The sequence below is a fragment of the Callospermophilus lateralis genome, unplaced genomic scaffold (assembly GCF_048772815.1).
Source record: "Callospermophilus lateralis isolate mCalLat2 unplaced genomic scaffold, mCalLat2.hap1 Scaffold_237, whole genome shotgun sequence".
NCBI classification, from domain to species: domain Eukaryota; kingdom Metazoa; phylum Chordata; class Mammalia; order Rodentia; family Sciuridae; genus Callospermophilus; species Callospermophilus lateralis.
The window spans coordinates 951,451-965,438 of NW_027513245.1; the positions used below are offsets into that span (position 1 = coordinate 951,451).

The window sequence follows — 13,988 nt, forward strand, 5'->3', positions numbered from 1 at the left end:
TGGTTCATTGAAACTGAAAGGTGTGGTGCAGATCACTTGACCACTTGGTTTGGGAGATAGCAGTTATTTCCCCAGGGATCTGCACTCAAAATGGAGGAAGGCAGAGTGCTACAATGTTCCAAAACAGTACGCATCTACCCCACCCCAGCCCCTGTGGGTTACTCCTGCAGAAAGCCCCTGCATTGGGGTCAGATCCTCACTTCAGTAGCCAAGAGTCCTGCTGCTTTGATCCATGGGAAGGTCAAGGGGAGAAAGAAGTTGGGGCTATAGCCACAAAGAACTTTAATCTTCATGTACATGTCAGATGCTAGACTGTAAACCTGGGGGTCATCCTGCACACTGCCCCTGTGTCCTCACTGTCAGTTTTAAGGATGGCTGTGCTGTTGTGTGGCTGCCCATCCACATGCAGTCTGTGTAGATGCCGTCTAGGCACTGGTAGAAGCTAACAGAGAGGGATATTTTCATATGGTCTGTAGTGCCTTGGTGTTCCTGCCCAGATGAATGTATTGATGCTAGGTGGGAAAGTGTGTACACTACAGTAAAGTTCTGGTTCTTACTCCAGCTGCAGTGATGCCTGTTTACTGCCTTGTTTAAACTTTGTTTTCCCTTGATTTCTTTTTGAGCCAAGAACATAAGACCATAGAAAGACTTTAATTTCTTTCCACTTGCCTTTCTGTCTTGTGACAAAAGACTGCAGCCTCAACCCACATCAGTGATATTTAACTTGCAACATGAAATGATTGAAAACAAATAGAAGCTGTTCTCACTGGGCAACAGACCATACACCCAGAAATCGCTGAGGGTGTGCAAGGTCTGTAGCCCATGCCTTGAAGCATAATACATAAACATGTGTGTGGTTTTTCCTATTGTAAAGGAGGCAGGTGGCTTGATTAAATCAAGCATTTATTTGGGAACAAAAGTGTCATCTCTGGCTACTGCAGATGAGACAGGTGCTCCGGTGGCACAACAGCTATTGAAAATGCAGAGAGCTGGCATCTGGAATTCCTTTTAAGCTGTGCACCTCTGCTGCTAAGGGCCAGAGTCTGCTGGCTCTGCCAAGTCTTGGGAGAAACCTGAGAGATCAGCAGTGAGCCCAGAAGGTCCTGAGTGAGCTAACTGTACATCAGGATTTTCAGGGGCTTCTTCATATTTTTGTTTGTTTGTTTACACTGCTTGAGATCAAACCCAGGGCCTCATGCATACTCAGCACATGCTCTATGATTGGGCTCTGGCCCCAGCCCACTGTGGGTCCTGGACACTTCACTATAGCGGGCTTCAGAAAGCTGAAAGAGGCACAGAAACCTCCAGTAGGGCCAGTTTCTCTTGTCTAGCCCTTTGGGATTACTGAGGCTAAGCTTGGACTATCTCAGATTAAGTGCCCTCAGAGAGAAAGACCCCGCCTCACATGGTCCAAGATTATTCCCAGATGGTTCCTCAAAGGTGAGCCCTGGGGGACATCAAACCCCATCCCTCCCTTAAACCTGCCAGATCAGGCAGCCTATTCACACATCACCACAGAGACCCTCTCTGACCTTTCACTCTGACCAGGAGGAGCTCTGCCAAGCACATTTTTATACTATACATAGGGGAGGCAGGCTTCTCTCTAGCTGTAGAGGTTCAGTAAATAGAGTGGTATTATTTTCTTACCTGAAGGTGAAAGTGGTGAGGGCATCCTCTACCTGAGAGTCACGTTAGCAGTGAAGAGTAAGCATCCCTATGTCTAGAGGGTACCCTGGCTTCTTTGGGATCTGCCTAGGACTTGGTCAATGGAGAACACACAGGGTGGGCCACACAGGTGGCAGAAGGTGATCTGGGGATTGAGGTGTCCTAAGTGGACAGGAGGCCAAGTAACTGCTAGGTGGGGAGACTGGGAACAAGGATTCCCCAAGAGAAGGTCAGTCTTTGCTGGGCAAGATCCACCAGCTGGAAGACCTGGAAAGCCCATTCTATGACAAGAGCAAGGTACAACCTCAAGGTGCAAAACTCACAGTACTTGGACACAGTGCAGCACCCCTCCTCTGCATGAGGATGCATTTGCATTTATGGTGTTTCATTCTTTTTGTTATTTTTTACTTGTAGATGGAAAAATACCTTTATTTTTAATTTATTTTTATATGGTGCTGAAGATTAAAACCAGCACCTCACACATGCGAGGCAAGCACTCTACTACTCTACTACTGAGCTTACAACCCCAGCCCTGGCCCGTTTGGTTCTTTATTTTATTTATATATATATATATATATATATATATATATATATATATATATATATATATATATATACACACACACACACACACACACACACATATATATGTGTGTATATATATATATATATATATATATATAGACAGCGTAATATATTACAATTCTTATTATACAAATAGAGCACAATTTTTCATATCTCTTGTTGTATACAAAGTATATTTACACCAATTTGTGTCTTTGTACATCTAGTTTGGATAATAATGTCCATCACATTCCCCCATCATCTTGAAACATTTCCTGTCTAAATAACTAGTGTAAACAAAAGGCAATTGTGTTGTTCTTTCCCATGAGGTGCAGTTCAGGTGTAAGCCCCATCTAGGACAACCAAGGGTAGCTGTCCTCAGAACAGGTTTGCCAGCCTGTGGCCGCTCAGAGGTGGCCACTATTGTCGGTTGTCTTTGGTCAGGTTGTGTGCCAGCCAGTTCACTTTGGTCTTCCAGCTCTCCCTCAGGGCTTCATTGAACTTCACCCGGAAGTTCTTCAGCCCCTCCTCCTCTGTCTTCCCCAGCGCCAGGGTGTCCTGGGACAGAATCATCACAACTGAATCAACATTCAGTGACCTGACCCTGCTGCATCTGCAATCCCTTCTGCCTCCCTGTACTACTGCCCCCTCGGGTTGTTCAAATTCCTTCCTAAAAGAACTGCAAGCAGATGATCAGGCGGCCTCATCTTAACTGCGAGAAGGGCAGGAGAAGCTTCAGGGAATACACCCCCTCCTACTCTGCCTCTCACCAACTGAAAAGACAGGAATGAAAAGTGTCTTGCAAACCTACAAGAGACTTTATCTCATTCATGGAAGACACAGAGGACACATGGGATGACCAAACAAGATCACAGTTCACGTTCAACTGGGCGGGACTAGGCCCAGGGAGTCCAACATTCTGGCCATTTCCCACCAATCTACACTGCTGGGCCTGGGACGGCATGAGGGCCCCCATCTGTGAGGTAAATCTCCTACGTCCCTGAGCTGTTCGGGCAAGATGTACTCTGACCAGGGTGAGCTCTGCCAAGCTCATTTTTTACACTATACATATGGCAGGCAGGCTCCTCCACAGCTGTAGAGGTTCAGGCAGGCCTTGGGAAGTTTGTGGTGGACCCTGGCCTCTAGTCTGGTGTGGCCCTGTGCTGGCATACCTTCAGATACTGGATGTCTTTGGAGGAGCTGAGCTCAGGCAGGCCTGCTGCCTGCATCAGAGCAAAAGTTGGAGGAAGAGGAGCCCATGGTGCCGCAGAATGCTGTAGGCCTGTTCACAGTAGCCTCGAAACCTGCAGAGGTGGAGGAAATAGGTAAAGCCCTGGGTCCTCCCTGCCACCCCCAGCCCCAGACAAGCAGGGGTTCGGCATCCAGCCAGTACCTGCCCCTGAGTGTCTTCCCCTGGTCGTATTATGGGTGTACCCAGATCCTCTAACCAATGCCCCTGCCTGGGCCTGCCTCCTACACCTCCCATGGACCTCCTGTTTGCACTGCCCAACAGTGTACTCTGGGGTTGGGGTGAACCTGCAGAGATGGCAGCACCCCCAGGGTGGAGGCAGGAGTTAGCCTGAGGGCTATGTCCCTATCCCTGCCCCTGGATGGACACTGTCCCCTCACTGGGGCCCTGGGCACCCTCACCTTTCAAATTTCTCATTATTACTAGTATTGCCCTGCTGAATCACGTGGACAAAGTCATGGGTGAGGATGAATGGGACTCGCTCATGGTTGATTCCAAACTTGGTCTTGAAATTCCCCAGAAAGTGGCCAAAATCAATATGAAATAGCTGAGGGGAATTAAGGGCAGCTACTTAACAGGCTTCACAAAGAGAGGTTCTGTTTAGAGGAAGTCAGCAGGACTTGGGGCACTCTTCTGGGAGCTGTGGGCAGGGCAGAGAGGCCCCTGGGCCAGGCATGTAGGACAAGCTGACTGGGCAGCTGAACACAGTGCCCCTTACCTGCCCATTCTCATGGATCATGATGTTGTCACTGTGCCGGTCACCGATGCCCAGCACATATGTGGTCACACAGTAGCCGACACAAGAGAGGGTGAACTCCTCAATGGCTCAATCCAGGGCTTCTCTGGGTGGGGAAGATTGAAAACCAGGGCTCCCTATATTTTCCCTCCTCTTGAATCTGGCCTCATGTTAATCAACATGGAGGGCATTATTCTGGAGCATAGGTGCTTGAAATTGCCCCCTTCTCCCACACGATACCATTCAGAGAAGACAAGGTCTATGTGTTAGATGAAGAGAGGCTGCATAAAGAGGCACAACTGACAGCCAAGTCCCTAGGAGTGTGACTGGGTCCTTGGTAGATGCTCTGGGCTCAGGCAATATCACAGATGCTAGTAATAGCACCAGCTATTTCAAACTACAGCAGAAACACTCAGCAGAACCCACTCAAGCTACATATTTGTACACGGTGGTGGTTTTAACACTCAATGAGTTGAGTAGCATAACACAGCCATGAAAAATGGACACCCAGGAACAGTGACCTTCTCTGTCCTGCCCCAAATCAGATGTGGGCCAGTGCTCAGCTGAGCCAAGCAGCCACGGAAACTGTCACAGGCCTTCCCTCACCTTTAACTCCATGGAGCCTCTCCCAGGAATAAGAAAGCCTACCCAGGGTTCTTGGACTTGAGCCAGTTGAGCAGGGCATCCTTGTTGAAGGCAGCCATGGCAGCCAGGTTGCTCTGGTTCAGCTGGATGTTGGCAATGGTGTCCTAGTGCTGCACTGCCTCAATGAGGCCCATGCAGTCACCAGTGGGAAGGCAGCCATAAGGGGTCATCCTACCACATGAGAAGAGGCACAGGCAGACACTATGGTTAAGGACATTCTCTGGGGCTACTGGAACCCCCTGGAAACTGAGGCACCCAACAAAACCAGAGGGAACGCTGCTCAAATTCCTGAGGATGCCAGACGGGGTGTGGGGCTCTGGGGAAGGTGCCTCAGAGACACAGAACTGGCACCCAAGTTGCAAAGCACACCTTGGCTGGGCTCATGTTTGCTCTGAAGAGAATGAGTCAGCGGGCTTGGAAGAAGGTGGCCCTGCTCCCCAAGGGGTAGGAAGCCAGGAAATAGGAGCTGAGCACCAGGAATGGCCTTACCCAAACCCCTCCAGCTGCCCTATACCTCTTGTAAGAACAGACGCTCTCACAGCCAACAGGGAGGTGTCAGTTTAGACCAGGAACTTTTCCAGGCACAGGCTCTGAAGCCTGTTACAGACCCAAACAAACAGGTGATGGATAGAGGCCCCACCTTAGGTCCAGGCCCTCCTGCTTGCACAGGGCATCCATGAGCTGGATCATCAGCAGAGTCAGCATGTCCTGGCGGAGTTCTGGAAGTGCAGGAGTTTCTAGTGGGTTATACACCCATGCAAGGCTCAGAGTATCTGAGCTCTGTCTTCTCAGGGAACCCCCTGGGGCCCTACCACAGAGCAGTATGGGCCTAGGTGAGAAGGCCAAGGCTTCAGCATGTCCCCTGCCCAGCCTGGCTCACCATCCCCGTTCTTAAAGATGATGCCAACGCTGTCACCACTGCCTGCCTCCTCACTGCTGTACATGATCCACAGGGATTTCATCTTGGAGTCCATGAAGGTGCACCTTTACACACTGCAGGCAGAGGGCAGTGTTGCCTGGGCGATTGGGGGCTTAGGGTGGGGGAGGGGGCTTAGGGCCTGGTTCCAGATGGGGCTAGGCCTGGGGCTCACCAGACTTCTTCCAGCATTGTGCTGGGGTCCAATGGGGACTGCAAGTGTGAAAGGGCTTCTAGGTAAGTATCCTGGCGCATGTACAAGTGCATCAGCTCCTTAGTTTGGGGCTTGGTGGTCTTCTGGGAGCTCACATTCACAAAGTCGCTCAGGGTCTTCAGCTTGCTCAGTGCTTCTGCCTGGTGGGCAGAATGGAGTAGCAGCAGTGCACATGAGCCTGAGCCAGAACCAGGAGTATGACTGTGAAGGGGCCTCGAAGGGGAGCCCGCCTCAGGCACAGGCACTCTGTGCCTCACCTGCTTCATCAGCACCTTCATGTTGTGGGTGCTTCCCCTGAAGTAGGCCCCCATGATGAGGCCGAAACGCAAGGCCACGGACGGCACATGCATCTCAGAGCTGGAGGGAGAAGATGGGGCTGAGAATGGCCAGGAGTGGCACATAGCCCCTCCTCAGCCCAGTAAACATGAGGTCAGCAGGCCAGGAGACCCTCATCCCCCATGGCCTTTCTAGGTTCCCAAGGAATCAGCAGGGGTGCATCCAGCTACCGAAGATGCCAGAATAAGAAGTGGCCAATCTTTCGGTTGGCCAGAGCCTGGTCCAACGAGAATTGGGTCAGTTCGCAGTCCAGGTAGGACTTGTACTTGAGGACTTGCACCAGCTGCAGCAAGCACTGGAAAAGCTCATCGTCCCTGGGGGGGAGGAAGGCTGGTTGAGTCTGGGGTTCTGAAACTCAGGTCAGAAGTCTCCAGCTGGCAGGTGACTGGAAAGAGGGTGAGGCCAGCCTAGGCTCATCTCCACCCAGCACCCACTTCCAGGTTGCCAGGGCAAGCTGTCTTAGTGAGGAGCTGGCAGCCTGTGGGCCTCAGTGCCCAGCTGGGACTCACGTCAGTTTCTGCAGTGACCTGATGGCAAAGGAGCCCACGTGGCAGTTGGGGAAGCTAAAGTCCAGCAGCTCCAGGGCATTCAGGACAGGAAGCTCAGGCCAGGAGCACAGCAGGTGGAGCATCTGGAGGATGCTTTGCAGTCAGGTGGTGGGCGGCCCACTGCTATCTCTCTACTCCAGCTGTGCCCCTGGTGCCCCTCTCCACCCACCTGGGCCACATCCTCGTGCTTGTTCCACTTGGTCACGAGCAGCAGGTGGGCCAGAGCCTCTGGGAAGTGCTCCTGCACTTCACGCCGCATCTTCCACACCAGGTCCTTCTCATGCTCATACAGCTCTCCTCACCCCCGCTGCTCCAGGATTCTCTGCAGCTTCAGCTTCTAAGGGGCACAGGGAGTGAGGCCTCCAGCCCAGCACCTGGCTCCATGCCCCACCAGCACCCCAGCTCACCTCCTCCTTGGTGGTAGGCCCACGCTCCCTGTGACGTCCCAGCTCTAGAATCTGCAACAAGTGTACCTGCTGTGAGCTCCCCAGCACTGGCAGGGCTCTAGGCAGGACATCTGCACCTCAGCACTACTGCCAACCACTTTTGCTGGTGGGAGCCCTCCTGCACACTGCAGGGCATTCAGTAGCATCTCCAGGCTCAGCCTGCCACAGGCCAGTAGCACCCCTCCCATTGGCTGTGACAGCAAAATGTCATCAGACATCACCAACATCCCCTGGTGGGCCACATAGCTACTGGAAGGCCTCAAATCAGTATGATGACCCAGCCCCCAGCAATGGGCAAAGGCTGGGGTGGCCAGGGACCCCCTCTGAGGACCTCCAGGAAAGCTCCAGGTTAGTGCTCAGCTTCCAAGAAGGACCTCACTGACCTTCTCCAGGGCAGGGTAGTACACAGGGTGAGGGGCCAACTTGGGCAGGTAGATGACCAGGGTGACAGCACTCTCTGTGTTGGGATTGCTATGCACAGTACCCATGGGGATCAGCAGGTCTCCTTTCTCATCTGAAGGCAGGGAGAGATGTAGTTGTAGGGGAACCAGTTCTGGATGCCTTACCCTCCAAGAGCCTCTCCCTGCTGGGCTGGGTCCACCTGGAACAGAGGGCCACATGTAGAGGCAGAGCTCCCCAGTCTTGAGCTGGTCCTTATAGTCTACAGCATGAGGTTGGCCCAGGCGATTGGGCAGTCCTGGAGAAGAATACTACAGATCAGAGTGAGCCTCTTCTTGTTCATATGCAGAATGGAACCAGTCTCCAGGCCAACCAGGAGAGAAGATCCAGACTGCATGGAAGGTCTCCAAGTTAGACCCAGGAGGAGGGGAAGGACCCGCTACCTCTTTCCTGTCAGAGTTTCAGTAATTAAGCCAGCAAGATCCCTTCCTGGCTTCCTGCATCTTCACACCCAGCATACAGAGACACTTGAGTAACCTCACCAGTCCCATAGCTGACCCAGAACAAGGGGCAAGTCACATCTTGGGTCTAGTGACTTGGGGCCCAGCCACACTCTCCCCAGGCAGCCACTAACTCATCATTTCTGTCCCCCTGAGAACACTGTCCTTCCACCAAGGGCGCTTCCTCCAGGACCCCTAAGGACTCGAGGCCTGGGCTAGATATTTCAAGTCAGGCAAATCATGAGCTATCACTCAGGCAGCACAGGAAGTCAGACTAAGGAATTCAGACTAGGGTGGGCAGGGGGACTGGGGTCCCCAGGCTCTCCCAGGACCCCTGTCCTCAGGGTATCTGCCTGTGGAAGCAGGATGGCAAGAGGCCCCAGCAAGGGGTTTCACTGGGTGTCTGAGGCCTGGGCCTCTCCCAGTCAGTCCAACCCACCACCTTCTTGGACTTTTTCTTGCTGGAGTGTGCCTTCTTGGCCTTCTCCATCACTGCAAAAAGTGCAAAGCAGAGCCGGGCCATGCACGGCAGGTCACAGATGTTGATGTCAAACTCCAGATGCTGTTTCCACATGGGCTCTGAGCACACACTCACCTCCAAGCTGGACATCGTCTTGCACAGCATCTCATTCCCGTGGAAGAGCCCGGCCTGCACCACAAGCTGGGGAAGGGGTACAGGGCATGGGTGAGGGACCGAAGGCCCCACCCCATCTAAAGTTCCAATCCTCTCCTTGAAGGTCCCCATTTACACAGGGGTCCAAATCTACTTCTTGCATTGAGATTGGTCCAGCAGAGTGTAGGCTGGCAGCTCAGTGGTACAGGTGTCTTGGAGCATTGGTACCCCAGGCTGTACTGGGGCAAGCCAGTCTCAGTACACTTGACTCTGTGGGTCAACTCAGAACCTCAGTTTCCTCATCAGGGTTCAGAAGTTCCAGGGTGCCTTCTGCTTCTAACAGCTCTGGCTACCTTTATGCCTAGCATCTTCTGAGCCCCATGTGGCTCCAGTCTCCAGTGCACCTGTTCCAGTTCCAACCTGCCAGCCCATCCCCAGAGCTGCTCCCACCCAATCCTCCATGACTCCTGCAGACACACCCCACTTGCAAGATTGTAAAGTAATGCCAGAAAAAGAGACCCAGACAAGACATGCTATGCTCTGTGGACCCAGACAGGCATCACCTCCCAGAAGTGGGACAATAAATCCACCTCTGCAGGTGGTTCTGAGTGCAGAGAAGCCATGAAAGTGCTTTTTGAAGAGACAACAGGGCACTGTTCCCCTAGCCCATGGGGGCTCAGCTTCCAGGGAGAATCATGTGCAGTGTCCCCCAGACTCTGGGCACCCCTGGGTGGGTAACCCCTGGAAGCACCTCAGCCCAGCTGCAGCCAGCTTCTGTGGTGACTTACACATCTCTGACTGGGCCTCCTACTTCATTGGGCTGTGCCTGATTCCACAAGCTCCACCAAAGTCAAATTCCCACAAGTTGCTTGGCCCAGGTTTCCATTAATCAGCCTCCCTGACCTGCTGGCCGGCTCCCTTCCCCTCTTATTTTTTGGATGTGTTTCACAGCCAGTCCAGGCAGAGATAATGAGTAATTGTCCAGGTGACTTTTGTGTGACACTCTCCCACTCTTCTTTCTCTGCTGCCCCTCCAGGCTACAGCACACCCTGTTTGTGAAAAAAAAAAAAAAAACATAAAAAACCACCTGTCCACTCACCTGGTACCCAAGCCCCTACCTTCATCTGCTCATCAGCATTGATTTTGCTGCCCTAGATCAGCCCAATTCAGAAAGGCTGCCCCAATGACTACAGGGACACAGAGGAGGGCTGGAGAGGAGAGGAGAGGGGCTTAAATCCCAGCTCATTCCCCTGACTGCTGAAAGGCTGGGGAGAGGGGGAGAGGGTCCCAAATTTGTGGCAAGGTTCAGAAACCTGTCACCAACACCATCCTTTACCAGTCTGCCACACAGAGGCCCAGAGGCCCCAGCCCCCCTGAGATCTGCAGAGAAGTAGGCAATCTGGGAATGCAGTAGCTCAGACAGGACCCCACCCTGGGTGTCAGTTCAAGGCCCTGACTCTCCAAAAGGACTGCACCATCCAAAGTCCCCTGGATCAATGCCTAGCCCTGGTGCTGCCCAAGAGGCTCTAGGATTGGCCAAAAGGAGGTAGGGAGGGAAAGAGGGTAAGAAAGGGGAGAACACCATCTCACGTTCTTCATGGGAATGGGGGGCGGTTTGGTGTGTGGTTTCAGGACCTGAGAGGCCGGTTTGCTCTGCTCATCCTGCATGGCAAGGATGGAAGAGGAGTGCACCACGGTCAGGTGGGGGGTCAGTCCACTGTGCAGGCAGCTGCATATGTACTGAGATGAGAGTGTAAGATTGAACTGTCAATGGGTGGTATATCCATTCCCTGGAACCAAGAGATACCCACAGTCTGGCTCTCTCACTCCTATGCTGGCCCCTTCTAGAGTGGTAAGGATCCCAGAGTGCAGAGGGCTCCTTGCAGTCCTGACCTTGAACTGACAGAGCAGGTAGTTGCCATAGAGGTACTCATGCCGCCCATTCACCTGCAGCACATAGTCCTCAGGCTGCTCCATTGTGAGGTGCTGGTACACCTTGGCCTTCTTCTGGAGGGCACAGGCCATCAGTGCTAAGGGCACATCCTTGGTAGACACCTGGATGGTGAAGCTCTCCTGTGGGGAGGAGGGAGTGTTGGCATGCTGCTCTCAGGCCCATGGGCTTCTGGGGAAAAGGGGCAAGGCCACGTGCCTGCCTTTATTTGGTATCCCCAAGTATGAGCCCCACAAGTATGAGCCCCACAAGGACAGGACCTGGGTCATTCACTGGTGAAAATAACAGCAGACACTCAGGAAATACTTGTCCAGTGAATTAAGTGACCAATTCAGCCTTGGAGAGCTTACCTGGTGGAATGCTTGACTACACCCCTTGCATGCCTGCACACCTGGCAAATGCCACGTGATGGCAGTGAGAGAAGAGAAATTTGGGGGCCTGGGACACTGGAGTGTTTTTGCAGTGGAAGGTTGCCATGGGCACAGCAGCCCATGTGCCAGAGCTGGGGCAGCCTCCCTAGGACATGGGCTATGGGCTCACCCTGCTGCCCTCAAATTTGACATTGACCAGCATGTCTGGGTTGGAGATTTGAGAGGTGTTGCTGTCCCCCCAGCTCCTGGTGGAGGGCTCCAGCTGAAGTGGAAAGCTGTATTGCAGTCAGGCCTCCCAGCCCAGCTGCTGCCGGTGGGCAGCCGCCTCCTCACTGAACTGGCGCATCTTAGTGCAGAAGTCATTCACTTTTGGGTCTTGGAGGCAGCCGAACTCATGGAGGCCTGTAGGGCAGGAGCAGGCTCAGTGCAGGTGCATTGGCACCAGCCACCCAGGTGTGCCCTACCTTGCCGAGGTGTGGGCTGATCTATGAGCCCTACCTTTGCCGATGAGGAGGCTGATCTGTGAGTTGATGAGCTTCTCCATGCGGTCACCAGTCACCCTCGCGGGTCACCAGGCGCAGCATGGGCAGGAAGGCCCAGACATCACACAGCTGCTGCTGCTCATCCTCTAGCTCCTGCTGCTCTGCGGTCTGGTTGACACAGGTGAACACATAGGCCTCGGGGTCACTGAGCATGTGGAAGAGGGGCTCATTCTGGGCTTCGTGCCACAGCATCTGAGAGGAATCGTTATGGTCAGCCTTGCTGGCCATGACAGCTGCTGGGAGGCAGGTAGAGACCTCTAGTCTGGGCATCCCATTCTGCACGAGCCACATAGAGGGCAAAGGGAGACCCCAAGCATCGCTTCCTAGGAACCCTTTGGCCCTTGTGACCAACCACCTAGTCAGCAAGCTTCCTGTCCCTGTGCTCTGTGAAGGACTTAATGTGTGGAGATTGGGGACTGAGCAGCCAGGCCCTCCTTAGACACATTATCTAGCGCTGCTTTCACCCCACCAAGGCGATGGTGGCCTTCAGCCATGGCAGAGCTGAACCACTGAGACACATAACACGTAGCCCACAAAGCTATATATCAATAAAAATATGAAGAAATCAAAACCACAATTAAGTGAGAGATGGGACCCCAGGGACAAGTCTGCTACTGTAGTGTTTCAACTTTAGGCACATTGTTTGAAGTTCTATAAGCACATCAAGTGAACCATATAATGATGTTTACAGGAACTAGAATATGAACAAGATGTTACTGTGGTCACTCAGAAAAACAAGTCATGAAAGTTCATAATCAGAATTTAGTTAGAATGTGGTTAGAAAACAGGAAATGACTAAGGTAGTGCCTGTGGCTGTCTTCTATGGCAGGATCACAGGCAGGTCTCTTCCTTCTCATTCTTATTTTCCAAAATTTTGTGGGCCATTATTATTATTGAACTCAGGGACACTCAACTACTGAGCCATACCCTCAGCCCTTTTGTGTATTTTATTTAGTGACAGGATTTCACTTAATTGCTTCAAATCTCACTGTGTTGTTGAGGCTGGCTTTGAACTTGCAATCCTACTGACTCAGCTACCAGAACATTTGGGGACACACCCAGCTACTTTTGAAGTAGAAAAAATTAAGGAAGGATTGAAGAAAGGTAGAGAGAAATCTTCAAGGACATTTAAAAAATCCCTCAAGTGTGGTCCATTGATTCTATCATTTTTTTCCTGTTCTCAATAATAGCTTTTAAAATTGTGAAATAAATTCTTGCCCTCGGGCAGTCCAAGGCATGACCCATTAAACCCTAGTTTGTAAGTGGCACAACCCCTTTGAAAGCCACAGGACAGCATCTACCAAAGCAGATGTTCATTGCTTTGACTCAGTAATTCATCCTGAAAGTCATCCAATGAACCTGAGGACCCTTTCCAAGGATGATGGGCACTATGTTGGCAACAGTTTTAAAGACAAATTCCTGCAAGGCCCTTATGTGGCTGGGAGCAGACTGTGGTCACTAAAGTGACAGACAGCATAATGTGAGTCAAACTTTCAAAGTTCCATTCCAGAACTGGAGGCTTAAGGGCAACTGAGGCTAGTAGCTTGCCCTCTGGTAACTAGGGAGGGGAACACATTGCCATGGGGTGAGCTGAATTCAGATAGTAAGTGGAGTTTAACCATCCATTTTATGCAAGTTATTGATATTGTATATTTTTCAAAATTTATATCGGAGGTTCTCAAGTGTGAGGAACAATGCCTCTCTCTTTCTGAGCTCCCAGGGATGACAGGAGACCAGGCAGTACCTGCTTGATGGTGCTGAGGTTGGCATTGCGGGACACAGGGAAGTTCAGGTAGATCCCTGTGGGCAGAAGGAAGTCAACCACCACACTCTGATTCTTCTCATCCTCGGTCCAGAATTCCATGGGACAGTCAATCCCCAGGGGCATTCTGTGTGTGTGTGTGTGTGTGTGTGTGTGTGTGTGTGTGTGTGTATTTAGATATATTTTACTTTGTGAGTCTTGAAATTCAGGTTTACAGCACAGTATTTTTTTTTCAAATCTGAAAGCACACCCTCAGTTTATTTGAAGAGCAGTTATTAGTTGATGGCTAAATTTTACAAGAAAAATAAAAGTATCACTTTTCCATGATTCTCCTGAGAATTGAATATCATAAAATGCAATCCCTTAGTGAATATACAACCAGGGGCTGTATGTGTAACTCATTGGTAGAGTACTTGTGTAACATGCATGAGGCCCTAGTTTCAATTTTTGGAACCATAAAAAATATCATAAGAAAACATACAGAAAAAAGCTCAGATTTCTCACAGTGGCCACCATCACAGTCTCAAATCC

At 51.5% G+C, this 13,988-nt stretch overlaps 1 pseudogene; it reads right to left on the bottom strand.

Annotated features, from left to right (window-relative positions):
* Positions 1–2,649: 2,649 nt before the first annotated feature.
* Positions 2,650–13,583, bottom strand: LOC143387451 (phosphatidylinositol 4,5-bisphosphate 3-kinase catalytic subunit delta isoform-like; annotated as a pseudogene).
* Positions 13,584–13,988: the final 405 nt, after the last annotated feature.